The sequence below is a fragment of the Taudactylus pleione genome, unplaced genomic scaffold (assembly GCF_031769625.1).
Source record: "Taudactylus pleione unplaced genomic scaffold, aTauple2 ptg000138l, whole genome shotgun sequence".
NCBI lineage: Eukaryota > Metazoa > Chordata > Amphibia > Anura > Myobatrachidae > Taudactylus > Taudactylus pleione.
In genome coordinates this window covers 10238334-10253546 of record NW_028284540.1, presented here as the reverse complement: position 1 = coordinate 10253546, position 15213 = coordinate 10238334, and the positions used below count along the sequence as shown (strand labels likewise).

At 43.0% G+C, this 15213-nt stretch overlaps 1 protein-coding gene across 5 annotated transcripts in view; it reads right to left on the bottom strand.

The window, feature by feature from the left end:
- The window catches only part of EPB41L5 (erythrocyte membrane protein band 4.1 like 5), a 157421-nt gene that overhangs the window by 129238 nt on the left and 12970 nt on the right, over positions 1-15213 (bottom strand). The window lies entirely within an intron of this gene.

Below are 15213 nucleotides of genomic sequence, written 5' to 3'. Positions count from 1 at the left end.
GCCCTCAGCAAGATGCGTAGCCCATGCATCCACCGCCTTGTTGACCCAACAGCTGACTAATGCGGGTTGAAGGGACACCCCCGCCAGAGTGTACATAGACTTTAAGGTCGTTTCTAACTTCCTTTCAGAAGACTCCTTTAAAGAAACTGCTCCTGGAACAGGGAACACAGTCTTTTCAGACAGACGTGAAACTGAAGGGTCGACTGAAGGAGGTGTTTCGCATAATTTCCTGCTCTCTGCAGGAAAGGGATAGTAGGATAAAAGTTTACGTGAGATCTGAAACTTTATCTGGGTGTTTCCACACTGAGGTAAGGATCTCATCCAATTACTCAGACACTGGAAAGGATGCTGCTAGTCTTCGTTTCTTATTAAAGATAGACGGCTTAACTTCCACAGGTTCCACGTCCTCAACATGTAACACCTGGTGTATAGGTGCAATCAGCGCCTCTACACCCTGAGATACAGGCTCTGCTTCCTCTGGTGCCTGTTCCTCTATATGGTCCTGTATCAGGCATGTCGTCTTCTTCCGCATCATCCCACATAAGGGGATTCGGTATTAGTCTCCTAGAAGGGACACTAGAGGACGATGCCACGGGAGGAACCTGGGCTGACATAACCCTTGTGAGCCCTTCTACAGACCTGGCTAAAGACCACGCCCAAAGGAAAAAACTGTAGAAAATAGCGCTTCCTAAATGATCTGAAGTGTAAAGAAAGGCTGCTGCCAAAAAGAAGAAATTGTGCAATTACTTCAAAACCTGATAGAAACAAAATTGGCTGCGCTCAATTAATCACACTTGATATGTATATTATAAATCATACTTGAGTATATAATGTAAAAATATTTTAATCAAACAATCTCATACAAATATATAATACCTGTATGGAACATATATTTGTTCCTACTGTAAAAATACAGACTATATATATATATATATATATATATATATATATATATATAACTATATATATATATATATATATATATATCATATAGTTAATATCGGAAAAAAAAGGAAAAAGATTTAATGGGTGTAGTCAATTTTCCTGATTAGGTTAGTATCAGGTGAAAAACAAGTGTTCCTCTTATATTTGGATATGCTGTATCTGTAGCAATTTGTTTAAAAATGTGCAACAGTTTGGTATATTGTTGCTAAGTTTCTGCAACATGCAGTAAGCTCACCCGATTCCTGGCTGGTAGGTCAGTCTGTGATCTGCAGATCAAAAAAGTCAAAATTCCACGTATATTGCTGTGTATATATCCCAGTGGCTGCAGCATATACCTTCATGTGCCCGTTAGTAAATAGAGGACTTTCTCCTTTTCAACACGGGATCTCTCAGTGGTGTTGCTCTGTTCAGTGTCAGGTATTGTGTAGCTGCTGACGGAGCCACCGGCCAGCTTGGCTATACACTCACTTGGGAGCAGGTGCTTTGCAGTCACAGTGGATAGACGTGGTTCCCGATAAGGGCTTCATGCCGGTTTGTGTGGTGACCGGAATCCCTCTATTGGAGAGGGTGGTGAACCGTATAAGGTCTGGATGTTTGGTCTGCTCAGGGTGAAAAGATTATGGCTTGGAAAGTCAGATGCCACAAGTCCAGCTGTATTTGCTCAACGCGTTTCCGTGTGTCTACACACCTTCACCAGGAGATTCCCCTGGGGCCAAAAGGACGAGGTCCAGGATCCTGAAGAAGTAGATGCTGAAAGCAGACACGCAGATTTAGCCGCAATCTTGTCCAGGTCAGGACCAAACAAGATTTCACCATTACAAAGCAAATACTCTAATCCTTTCTTAGAGACAGCATTCGCCCGCCCAGAGCGCAGCCATAAGAAACGGCGAGCTGACACAGCAGCAGCCAAATCCTGGAAGTTAAGACGCTGACATCCAAAACAGCCCAATCAATATATGCGGCCGAGTGGTGAGACTGTAGACTATATTTAAGCCAGAATTTTTCTGAGTTAGGTTACGGATAAATATTGCCAGAGATCATCATCTCACAAATCGCATACTTCTGCTAATACCTCTAAAATGGGTAAAGCTAAGCAAAATGTGGGCAGATCAAATCCCCCTTCCTCACCGATGCCTAACCTATCTGCGGACAACTCATAAAGCGCACCTTCTTCTCCTGATATTTCCACTAAACCACCATCAGCCTCAGAGACGGCTCAGGAAATATCAAATCATAATGCCTATGTTTGATAAAAAATTAGAGGCCCTGCAGTCCACATTTGAGGCCACAGTGGCAAAAATTGAAACCAACACAACCCGCATCACTGTTTTAGAACAGACCTAGTGACTCAGGAGGATCGTATGATTAGTCTCCAAAATTTGGCAGATGCACAGGAATCTTCTTTACAGTCTCTCCAAATGAAGGTTGACGATTTGGAGAATCAACATAGGAGGAACCATTTGCGTTTTATAGGCATTCCCGAACCCGTTAGGAGGCCTCAGCTTAGTGATTTTCTTACTAATGCACTATATAGTAAATTACAGGTTTCAACTGACTTCTCATTGCCGAACATAGAAAGAGCCCATCATATTGATCCTGAGAAACATAATTCTGCTACAAGACCTAGGCCAGTATTTTTGGACTACTGTATGAAGGATGAAGTCCTGAGCGTACCGTAGGGCGCAGAACTTGGAAATTGATGGGTCAAAAATCCTTATTTTTCAGGACTTACCTTATTAAATACAGACATCAAAATAATGGCTAAAATAATGTCTGGTAAGACTGCAGTTGTTGATGCCACAAATATTGACAGACCATCAATTGGGATTTATCAGGGGCAAACAAATAGTGAAGGGAATTAGGACAGCAGTGGCGGCTGTTGTGGCTTCTCACGGTGCAGATAAACCTGACAATTTCCTAGTCAGCTTAGATACCAAGAAAGTGTTTGATACTGTATTATGGCCGCATTTGTTTAAAGTGTTACAAAGGCGGCAGTTTCCACCCTTATTTATAAACTGTGTCAAATTTCTTTATACTGACCCTCACACCTCTTTACTGATTAATGGCAGCTGTAGTTCCACCATCACCATGTTTAGGGGTACCAGACCAGATTCAATATCACTCTGGATAAGTTGCTCAGAATATTACAATCTAGCAACTCCTTTCAGGGTATTCGAATAGGTGGAAAACTACGGCTTTTCCCGATGATGTTTTGTTATTTGTGTCGAATCCCTCACAATCCATAAACCATATTTTTGATGTTTTATCTGATTTTGGTGAAAGATCAGGATTTAAAGTAAATATTAGTAAATCAGTGGCGTTACGACTGGGTCGCCCATCGGCCCGTACTTCGTTTATATTCGATATCCCAATTATTTGGGCGAACAGTCAGATCACTTATCTGGGGGTGCAGGTTTCAACAACCCACATCTAATTTACGATTTAAACTTTACTGCTGTCATTAGGTCCATCTCTTTGGAATTGGAGAGGTGGAAGAAGTTAATACTCTCATATACAGGTAGAGCAAATCTAATTAAGATGGTTTCTTTTCCAAAAATTATGTATCCCATACAAGTTCTGCCATTCTTAATTTCCAACAAAGATGCTCAACAACTTAAATTATGTTTTCAGAAAATTTGTGTGGAATGGGAAAAGGCCTCTTATTGGCCTACATAAACTGCAGCAGCTTAGAATTCAAGGAGGTATCAACTTCCCCAATGTGCAAGTGTATTCTTATGCGCAGCATCTTATGTATGTTAATGACGGTGTCTCAACGTGACTTGTATGCCAGCACCTCGCTTGAAGAGGAATTTTTGGATACAGATTGTCTTATTAGTTTCTTACACATCCAATATCAGGAAATCCCGCAGGAGATCAAAAGAGAACCCCTTGCTTTGGTTTACTAGAAAAACCTGGCACATTGTTTGACACAAATTCACTTTAAACGCTCATAATACACTATATATCTTCCCTGCCATGCAAATCCAGATTTCCAGCGGGGAGATGATGCTTCATACCCATTCACATTATGGTGAACACTAAAAATTGAGAATATTGAAGTTGTGTCGAAGCTGGATTATTGGCTGAGACAAGATTAGTTTAAAATTGAATCGCAGCGACACCATCTTGCGACTGGCCGCAAGACGCCATTTTGCAAAATGGCCGCCTAAGCGCCATTTTAGATAAACTCACATTTTAGTACATGTGGCGATAATACCATTAGCATCATGCGAATGCATCTGTGACCATTATCATATGTTATGGCGATTCACTAAAAGCCTATTTCATTACTTTACGTATTATAAGGGATATATTCCAGAAATGGCTTTGCAGTAAGCAAGTGGCCAGGTGACAACTGGCTTGTGTAGATAAGCTTCCTGCATAGTGTTTGTTCACTACGGGTGGTCTGGCTAGAATAAATAAGCAAGCTTCCTGCAATGACACAGGAAAGGTGGGAGGGCCTGCTGACAGGACATGTAGAACTATCTGGCCCAGCATGCTAAAATGTTAGAGACAAATGCACTCATCTGCATACACACATTAAATATTCTTTATATCAAAGCGCGAATATTCACACATTTCATATTCACACAAGGTTCCATAAGCATCAAAATGTATGATCCAAATTGGTTAAGTTAGTTTAAATGCTGAAAAATAAAGGTTTTTGATAACTAAGGTATTGTACATGATAAGCAAATTGTGTTTGGTCTTGTTCTGATGCGTACGCTTTTTACAGCATCCCGGTGTTATCGGTGGAGAGATTGCATCATGCAAACTCAAGTTATGGATCACAGAACTTACAAGCAACAAAATGTTTAGCTGTTGGAATGTTACAGGAAGCGTTATTAGAAAGATTCCCCTGCTGTTAGAGGCAGGGGGAGTCTATTTGAACCAGCCTGCTAAATATGCTGTAACATATGCTTCTCCTCTGGGAACCAATGACATCAGCAGGAAATTTCCCCTTTGTCCTGTTTTAGTCTGGGGGGGATAAATACATGTGCCCGAATACTGGTTTTTAAGTCCATGCTGAAGGTTGTATGAACTGAGGGTCTCTAGTCTGAGGTCTATCTCTGGGTCGGGAGGCGCAGCGTATGTATACTGTACTTGGGTCTGTAATATTTCCTTTTACGCCTAAATTGTGTATGTATCAATTGTGTGTAAACTGACTGTACTTTTACCTGAATAATACCTGTGCGTTGGAACCACAGATTCCACTCCTGTCTTTATTTGCGGTCAGACTGCGTATGCAAATTAGCGTTATTCTTAGAGGTTTATAGGAAGGATATTTAGAAGGTATAGGCAGGGGTATATAAAGGTTCTGATCCAGTTTCGTTAGTTGACACAAAGAGAAGAGGGGAGACCGCTCACATTTCAGGAAGCCAGGGACAAATTTCCAGTACTGACAAGACATCCACTTGTATTTTGGCAAGCAAAACATTATGTTGAGGTAACAGTAGTTTTTCTGCTCTAGATTGGGATAATTCCTTAGACAATTTCTTACGCTCACACACGCTAGATACAAAAGCTGTCTCTCAAATTTATGATCTCTTGCGCTCAGTCTTCATATCTGACAATTCTATGGCGAACTGTGGTAAGTGGGTGTCCCAGATTCCAGTCCTACAGGTCGAAGACCTAAATTAATCCTACGATAAAGTCTGTATGCTAATGCCCTACTCATCCTACACTACCATGTTCCTGAATATTCTACATAGATCCTATATCTCACCTCACAAAAGCTTTTTGATGGGAATATCACAGACGTGAAACGGTTATAAATGTGGGTCTCCTGTAGCTGATATCTTTCACTATTTGGTCTTGCCCTATAATATGAGGGTTCTGGATACAGGTACGAACATATGCTACTAATAATTTGATTCATTTTGTTCCACAGACGCCTGAATGGGCTATATTTGGGGTTCTTCCTGATCATATTCGTACCTCGGCGGGAGGAAAACGTCTATCATTAGCTATAACTGCAGCAGCGTGTAAAAAAATCCTACACACATTGATAGACTCACAGCCACCACCAATAGCTCTATTCAAGGCAAAATTGGTAGCATCTGAAGGAAAAAAAAAAAGGGAGAGACTCCTCTAGGGAGTCTGCCCAAAACTCTATAGCCTTGGCCACTCAGGAGATGGCCCTGGCTGACCTGGAGACTGCCCCTGAAAGAGACTACATTGACTTTAAACCAACCTCCACCTTCCTATCCGCAGCATCTTGTAAGGAAGATATGGACGGCATAGGTAGAGGAGCACTTTTCATTAAGCGCATCACGTAAGAATCCATCTCAAGGAGGATGATTCCCATTTGGTACAATGTTCCTCAGGAAAGGGATGGGCATAAGCCAGGCGTCTTTCAGGCTGGGAACGTGTCTTAGACGTTTCCAAGCCACTTACATGTGCTCTACTAGCTGATCAGAAAGGAAATTCATCAGAAGGTAATCAGTATACAATACCGCCTGCCCGGAGCATCCAGACAGCGGAAGCCCGGCAGGGGTGAAGATTACGACAGCTAATTTTGGCAAGTACCCCTAACCCTACCCTAACCCTCCCTTAAGGGTGTCTAATCCTAACCTCCCCCTGGTGCCTAAACCTACCCCCCCTTCCCCACAGCCTAAACTCAAGTCTTCCGGGGGGGGGGGTGTATCTAACCGCCCCTTCCCCTAGCCTAACTCTAAGTCCCCCCAGGAGCCCTAAAACCTAACACACACACACACACCCCCCTCGCAGCTGTCCGCTTGGAGCACCACTGCCAAATCCCGTGGAGCCACAGGAGGGACGAAGGGAGGCAGTATACGTAGAACACCTTGCAGGAGGGTGTGAACATACAGTATAGGAGCAAGTCTGCGCTGGAACCAGATGGACAAAACAGATACCTGCACTTTCAGAGATGTTAGGCGGAGGCCTAGATCCAATCCAGCCTGAACAAAGGCAAGAATTCTAGACACCTTAAAAACTTGAGGGTCATAGTTTCTCGGCGCACACCATTGGAAATATGTATGCCATATTCGGTGATAAATCCTAGCTGAGGCCAGTTTAAGGGCTCTGAGCAAGGTCTGGACCACAGAGCTGGAAAATCCCCTAGCTGTTAGGAGGAATGTCGCAAGAGCCAGGCCGTTCAAGACAGATGGGCTAGGTCCAGATATAGACATGGACCCTGAGACAACAGGTCTACTCGTAGAGGAAATTGAAAAGGAACGTCTATGGAGAGACTTTGAAGATCGGAGTAATAATGGCGTCTGGACCAAGCCGAAGCTATCAACAGGACTGTGCCCCCCCTGCTTTGCCACACAGCCATGAATAAAGAATGGTACCAAAACTCTCCCACTCATCCAAGAACAGTTTGGTGACGAACAATGCCTTTTCCAGCATGATAGTTATCACTTTTGCTTTATGGCAAGGTGCTCCAAGTGGCTCGGGGAACAGCACATCAAAATTTTGGGTCCATGACCAGGGAACTCCCCAGACCTTAATCCTATTGAGAACTTGCCGTCAATCCTCAAGAGGTGGGTGGACAAACAAAAACCCACAAATTCTGACAAACTCCAAGCATTGAAGGGGATAACAGTTGTAGGAGATTTAAATTGGCCTCTTGATCCTCTTCGTGACACTTCTAATAAGACATCTCATAGGCCAGGTAAGGAATTTAGACGAGTGAGACGCACCCTTCACGACCATCAACTTGCTGACACCTGGCGTATCGCTCATCTAGCTGAACCTGACTTCACATTCTTCTCTCGCCCCCACCCCACTTACTCGAGAATCGATGATCTTTTTTTGAGTCACCGACATTTACATCTCGTATCAAACACCTCGATAGGGTCCATCACGTGGTCTGACCACGCTCCAGTTTTCCTTACGCTTTCTCTGCCACAACACCCGCTCAACCCTTGGTCATGGCGTTTTAACGACCTCTTTTTACTAGATGCCTATTGCAAATCCCAAATCGAGGGTTCTTTAGAATCCTACATTGAACAAAACGATCAAGATGACATTTCCAAGGTAACAGTGTGGGAGGCACATAAATGTGTTTTACGAGGCACTTGCATAAAATTGGGTTCCTAATTAAAAAAACAGAAAAAACGCAGAAAAGAGATGCCCTTTTAGCTGAGATTAAATCCCTGGAAACTTCCCATAAAGCTTCCTTGTCCCCACTTTTTTACTCTAAGAGGGGTATTCAATATGGGAGCGAAAAGTCCGTGCTGGACTTTTCGCTCCACATCAGAGATTTTCCTGGGATAAAGTACCAGGCGCGTGCCCGCTTTATCCCCGTATTCAATATGAAACCTACGAAAACGGGAAGGTGCGAAGTGGGATCTGCGTAAAAAAACAAATTTTTCCTGGAATAAATTGTAGGACCCCCCTAAAGTTGTAAAAACATGGGGGATCACTATGGGTACCCCTGTTTTAGCCTGCAAATGAAAGTTGGGGATTGAAATAGCCGCAGCAGGTGTTTTATCCTCGACATTGAAGAAGTGTTGCAGAAGAGCACTTACGTTATTTTTTTCGTTTTTTTAAGTGGTCCCATCAAATTTGGGGTACATGAAAATGGATTCTCGCCTATTTTTATGTCCCTAAAGTAAGTTTTAAAAAATTCTGCAGCTATGCACCTGCCGCAGAATAGCCCTGAACCTATTTCCCTATTTTTAAACACTTTTTTCCCTTTTTTTTGTTTTCACCCCAATTTTTAAATAAATTTTTTGGGGTGTCCCTATTTTTTTTTTTTAAACTTTTTTTGACAGTTATTTTTAAAATGTCATTCCCAGGGGTGCAGGCTAGCTTTTTTTTTTTTAAGCCTGCACCCCTAAACCCCAATTCTGCACTTTTTTTCGCCACCTATTCAGTGGTGAAAAGTTATCTCCGTTTTTTCCAAAGACTTTTTGAACCTGCGAAGTCTTTGAAATTGAATACAGTGTAAAACCAAAACCAGCGAAAATGACGTAATTTTTTGGGAAATTATCGCAAAAAAAGACTTTTCGCTCCATATTGAATACCCCTGTAAATTGGAGGAAGCTAGAACTGCCCTCCATAAACTCTCCATGGATAAAATAAAGCTATCCTACCGTAAGTGCCGTAGCCGCTTCTACCAATGGGGAAATACACCGGGTAAGATGTTGGCTAGGGCATTGCGGGAACAACATGCCATCACATTTATCCAAGCAATAAAAGACGAGCATGGTCAGACCCATAATGAAACTAAACGAATCGCCGAGTCCTTTCGAACTTATTATGCCAAACTTTATAATCTAAAGAATTGAGATCAGGGCTCGGATATTATTGCTCATCAAGAGGCAATTTCGTCCCATTTGCGATCGCTTAATTACCCTCAGCTTTCTTCAGGAGGAGGATGATACTCTTGAGACGCCCTTTTCTGTTGAAGAGGTGGATCAGGCAATCTCCTCCTCTCCAGCTGGTAAAAGCCCTGGTCCAGATGGATATTCTACAGCCTACTACAAGGCTTTTAAGGATAGGTTGGCTCCCCTTATGACTCGTGCTTTTAATTCGATCACCAATAGAACCAGTTTCTCCAAACAATCACTAGAAGCACACATTACCATCATTCCAAAAGAGGGTAAAGACCCTGCCTTATGCCCTAGTTATAGGCCAATCTCACTTCTAAACATTGATTTGAAGATTTTTTTCTAAACTCCTAGCCAACCGGTTGAAGATATTCTTACCCAAATTGATCCATGATGACCAGGTTGGTTTTGTCTTAGGTCGCGAGGCTAGAGACAACACAACTAAAGTTATCAATTTAATACACCAAGCCTCTCGCTCATCCGCTGTCCACTATCTTATCAACTAACGCAGAGAAGGCTTTCGACAGGGTTGACTGGGAGTTTATGTCAGGTCTTTTACGGCACATGGGATTAGGGCCTACATGTCTGCAGAGAATTTTGGCCTTATATGATGCTCCCGCAGCAAGAATTAGGATAAACGGGTCTCTCTCTGATTCATTTGCTATTTCAAATAGTACGAGACAGGGGTGCCCACTTTCCCCACTTATTTGTTCTTTGTATGGATGCTCTAGCTAGGGCCATACAGAGTAATGTAAATATTTCTGGTATCCGCATAGGTGGTCAGGAATATAAACTGGCACTCGTTGCGGATGACCTTCTTGCATTACTTAGTAACCCAGCTATTTCTCTCCCGAACCTTATTTCAGAATTCCAAAAATTTGGTATGTTTTCAAATTTTAAAATTAATTGTTCTAAATCTGTGGCAATGAGCCTGACTGCACCCCCATCCTTGGTAAATTCCTTGAAACAATCCTTCTCCCTTGTTTGGAACCCCACTAGACTTAAATATCTTGGAGTCTATCTGAATTAAGATCTGTCCCAACTGTTTTCAAACAATTTTATCCCATTAATGCAAGCTATCTGCACTGATCTGACTAGATGGCGCACCACTTGTTTATCCTGGATCGGCAGGATTAATGTGATAAAAATGAATTCACTCCCCAAAATTTTATACTTAATGCAATCCCTTCCAATCCATATCCCTCCAACATGGTTTAAGGAAATGGAACGCCTTATTCATAGGTTTGTCTGGAACAATTCCACACCACGTTTTAAACATGCTATCCTATACCGCCGTAAACAAGATGGAGGTTTGCAACTTCCTCACATCACTAGCCATTATCAGGCCATAATGCTTAATTGTGTTCTCGAATGGACCCGAGCAAGGGGTTTCAAGCAGTGGATCATGTTGGAGGAAAGCAGTCTGGCTCAGCCTATAGAAATTGTCCCATGGCTTCCTAAACTACCAACTATTAGACATCCCACTATAACCCCCACATTACGCTCTTGGCAGAAATTGTGACGTCTCTCCCATATCTCATCTATTGTTTCCCCTCTCACTTTCTTTCTTGGGAATCTGGATTTTCCCCCTGGGCTCTCCTCACTGTCCTTTAAAAATTGGTCGAGTGAAGGCCATTTTAGACTGGGTCAGATGGTTTGGTCATCAGGGGTGCGTCAGTTTACAGAACTCCAGGAATTATGGCATTTCCCCCAATCCGAATTCTGGAAATGCCTCAAAGTACGGCATTTTATTACCTCCTCATGTATGCTGACTGATCTCACTAGAACACTCACTTTCTTTGAATCCTTATGTTCCTCCTCTCAAACTCCATCTCACACTATATCCACATTATACTCACTAATTATTAGAAATTTGTTTAAACTACCCCCTCAACTTACTACAGTGTGGGAAAAAGAACTCCAGGATGAGATCCAGGACATAGACTGGGAGATTGTCTTTAATAACACCTTTGCTAGTTCTTCTTGTATTGCTACTCTTGAAACTCATTACAAAGTTGTATCATGTTGGTATAGATATCCAGTACTTTTAAATAAAATGTTCCCTCAGGTCCCCAAAACCTGTTGGAGATGTAATTCTGCACCAGGTAGCCTTCTCCACATATGGTGGAACTGCCCCTCCCTGCCCCCTTTGTGGTTGAATGTATTTGAGTGTTCTAAGATAATCTTGGGAGGAGAGGTCCCTAGAGATCCTGGTTTTTGGCTTTTAAACATAACCTCATCTTCTACAGCTTCCTATAAGAATTCCTTATTGAGACACTTAAATAATGCTGCTAAAGCGGTCATCCCTGTCTTGTGGAAATCCTCCTCCCCTCCCTCCATTAGAGACTGGTTTAGGAGGATAGATTATATGGATATGGAGGACATAGTATATTTTTCTTAGGATAGACCTACCGACTTTACTGCTATGTGGTCCCCTTGGCTGTTGATCAAAGGCTCTACGCAATATTCAATGTTTAATAACTCAAACTCTGCACCTGTATCTTCTTGATCTCAATATAACCCATTTGAGGCTATGATTGATTAGCCCCCTCGTCCACCTGCTCATACCCCGCTCAATTTCCTTTTTCCCCTCTGACTTTCCTTTCCCCACACTCCCCTCTATATTGTTCTATATATTTTCTTTTATATATTTTGTTCATTTATTTTATATTTTTTATATGATTTTTCCATATTATATTTTGATTCTGATTGTACTATTTGAAATGGAAACACCATCTGTAAATATTTATATTTACATGTCTCTTCCGCTGTATTCCATCTAAAATGATCTTTTTCAATAACAATCAATTTGCATAAAAAAAAAAAAAAAAAATCAGAAAAATAAGCTTGGGCTGCTTGAAGCAGCCATGCTTAAAAATGGTGATCCAGCTCCTGACGAACACCAACAAAACAGAGTTGCCCTCATGCTGTGGGCGGGGTATAGGGGGAATGACTGGAGCCTCCTGGGATTGAAAAGCTTTGCGGTTGGTGTCCGGTCCTCCAGGTCCCTCCTACACCCCTTTGTCTCCCTATGGAGCCCTATGGAACCTGAAGAAGAAAGTTTAGATTGCATCAATGACATTGGAGAAGATGAGTGAAAGGTGTTAAAGCAGTGTGTAAGGGGTGACAGCAGCACTGCAGACAGGAACATCTGATCCAGGGCTGCAGTGCAGGGACAGCTGAAGCCTAGTGTCATGAACAATGAGCAAATAAATGTTTAATACAACTGTATATATTTTTAAAAATAAGTGTGCTTTGGTGATCCAGCGGGATCTGGGGCACCCCTCTTGGTGGCTGTGGTGCTCTGCCCTCTATACATGAGGAATAGAACTCTTTGGTGTAGAGGGGGGGGGGATGGGGGTTCTTTTTCATGGTGGTCTAGAAGTAGCACCCCCAAGTCCAGCAGTGGGATGTAGCTGCTGCCCAAAAAATCCCCACCAACAGCTACAGTGAGTAGCTGGGGGAACTTAACATGCTGGCATCAGAGTTTTATTTAACTCAGGAGGTGCAGAGCAGCCCAGGAGTCCCAGCCTGCCAGTTTCCATAACAGCGGCAGCCAGTGAACTGATGTTCAAGCATCTGGCCAATCTACCCTTGGAGACCAGATTCGGCCAGAGTGGGTGTCCAGGTCCTGCTGCAGAAACTTGAAGGAAGCTTTAGATGGGAAATCTAGAGAGACGATCACCTCGCTTACACATCCAGGGGGAATTAAATTGTCTTTTGCACAAGGTGCCACTGGCGCCCAGATTTCTGCTCACACACTCCTGAGGTGGTGAGCAGAAATCTGCAAAAAGTCCAGCTTTTGGGTGCCCAAACCAGGACTTTAGATAGGTTTAGCTGCTTTACGTGGCTAAACCTGGTAGATTTGGCCACAACAAGGGCAATAAGTAATGGGAACCCACTCTCTCAGGCACTAATTACTTACAGGCATGCAATAGACAATTGAACCCCCTCCTCTCCCCCCCCCCCCCCCAGAGTTTAAATGAGTGAAACCCTTCCAGCTGGAAGTATGTGCACACTTCATGTAGCCACCTGGACTGATTTAAGGAGACTGGGGCAGGCAAACCTACTGATTTATTCTGGGCGGGGCTCTGTGAGCTAAAGCTGGGTACACACCTAAAGATTTTCTGTCCAACCATCCAACTAGTTGATTGGTTGGAATGAAAATCTGGTAACGTATGGGAGTAACTGAAGATCAGCAATTTGCTCCTACATGCCAGAAAACAGATGCAAATGGTCATCAGACAAGTTTGTTAAATGTTTGATGTAAACAATTTGTTCAAAACTCTTTTTGTCCATTTTCCGGCGTTTGGGAGCAAATTGCCGATTGTCATTTGCTTTTATACCTTACCAGATTTTAATTCCAACCAATCAACTAGTTGGATTGTCGGACAGAAAACCTTAGGCTGGGTACACACCTAAAGATTATCTTAAGGAGTTTAACATCTGACTTCCCGGGACATGCAGTCAGGGTAGGCAGAGCCTTCCCTATCATACTCCTGAGATTGGATATAAAATGATAAGAATACTACAAAAGAAGATCTTTATAACTTATAAACATCTTTGTTTATTGTAATAATTTTTATAGTCACTCACCAGCTTGTGTAGCTCCCTGGGATTGCAGGGAGACAAGAGATGAGGCAGCAACAGCTCAGCCTCACTTCTGTTTAGTCAGACACTGCTTGCAGAGCTGGAGGAGGAGCCACACTACGGGCAGTAAGCTGACCAGAAAGAGCTAATAGAGGCATGCCTCCCAGTATGGGGGCGTGGATGTGTCATGTGACCAGGAAGTGCACTGCAGTGTTTAGAGATCGCAGCTCAGTGATGCAGGTAGGAGAATCAAATGAACACTGAAGCTTAGTGCAGTGAGGAGAGAGTTACAGTGAGTAGGGGGTGAGACAGGCTCCCAGCACTCAGACCCATCTCCATGTGGGTCTCCCCAGCCCTTGACCTCAACGCATGTCACTGCCGACTTCTGAGCATCTTGTATGTGGTGGCTTCCAAATTCCTTCACCAAGAGTAGATCGACATTTTATTGACATTTTATTGGGGTTTATAAACATCTACCTGCCACCAAGATGCCTGCATCTGCTTGTATAATGTGACTACCAGGTAAACACCAAACACTTATCCATTCTCTGGCTGTCCTGTGTTAGAGCCCAGTCTCCCTGAACTCCCCCTCTGAGCTACTACAGCAAACTGGTCCACAGCAAGTGGCCAGTGGGGAATTAGCCATAACCTTTCAGGTGGTGCTGTAGCAGCGTGCCCACACATACCACACTTCAGCAGTCCCAAGTGCCGGTGAAAGCAAATGATGATGATAAGATCTTATAATGCAGCTAGAGGAGTCAGTAACAGGCAGTGGTGAATAAAAATGTCTGTTAGTTGATTTTAGTAATTTGAAGCCACAAAAAACAAAACCTGTAAAAACACCTGTCCCATCCTTACAACACCCTAATATACTTGTCCCACATCTTTTAACCCATTATTCTGCACTTTGCAGAATACCCCAATAATGACATGTAATTATTGGCCCAATTAGGCCAACTGAAAACTTCCAACTGCCTTCAGGGGGTTTCCCAGGGGTACTGAATGAAGTCTTGACATTTTTACCTTTAATTGATTTTTCCCAACTTTGAAACTGCTCTGAAGCTGCGAGAAAAAAGCTGCATTAATTCCTATTGAAGAAACCTTGCGCAGGGGAAAAGGGAGAAAAATAAATAAATTGCAGCTAATTGGGTATGCCCAAAAGGGTCTCCTTTCGATTCACACTATGGGGTCAATAAAATTAGCCGTGAGGGGTGCGAGTTGCAACAGTGTTAAAACAGCAGCAACGGACCGGCACCTCGCGGCCTGCAGAGCCCGAATTCGCAGAATTTTGCTCGCAGCCCTATGGGACTGCGAGCAAAATTCAGGGAATCCAGGCTGCCGTAAAGTGCGGCCATTGCCGTGAAGACTCGTGACGGCG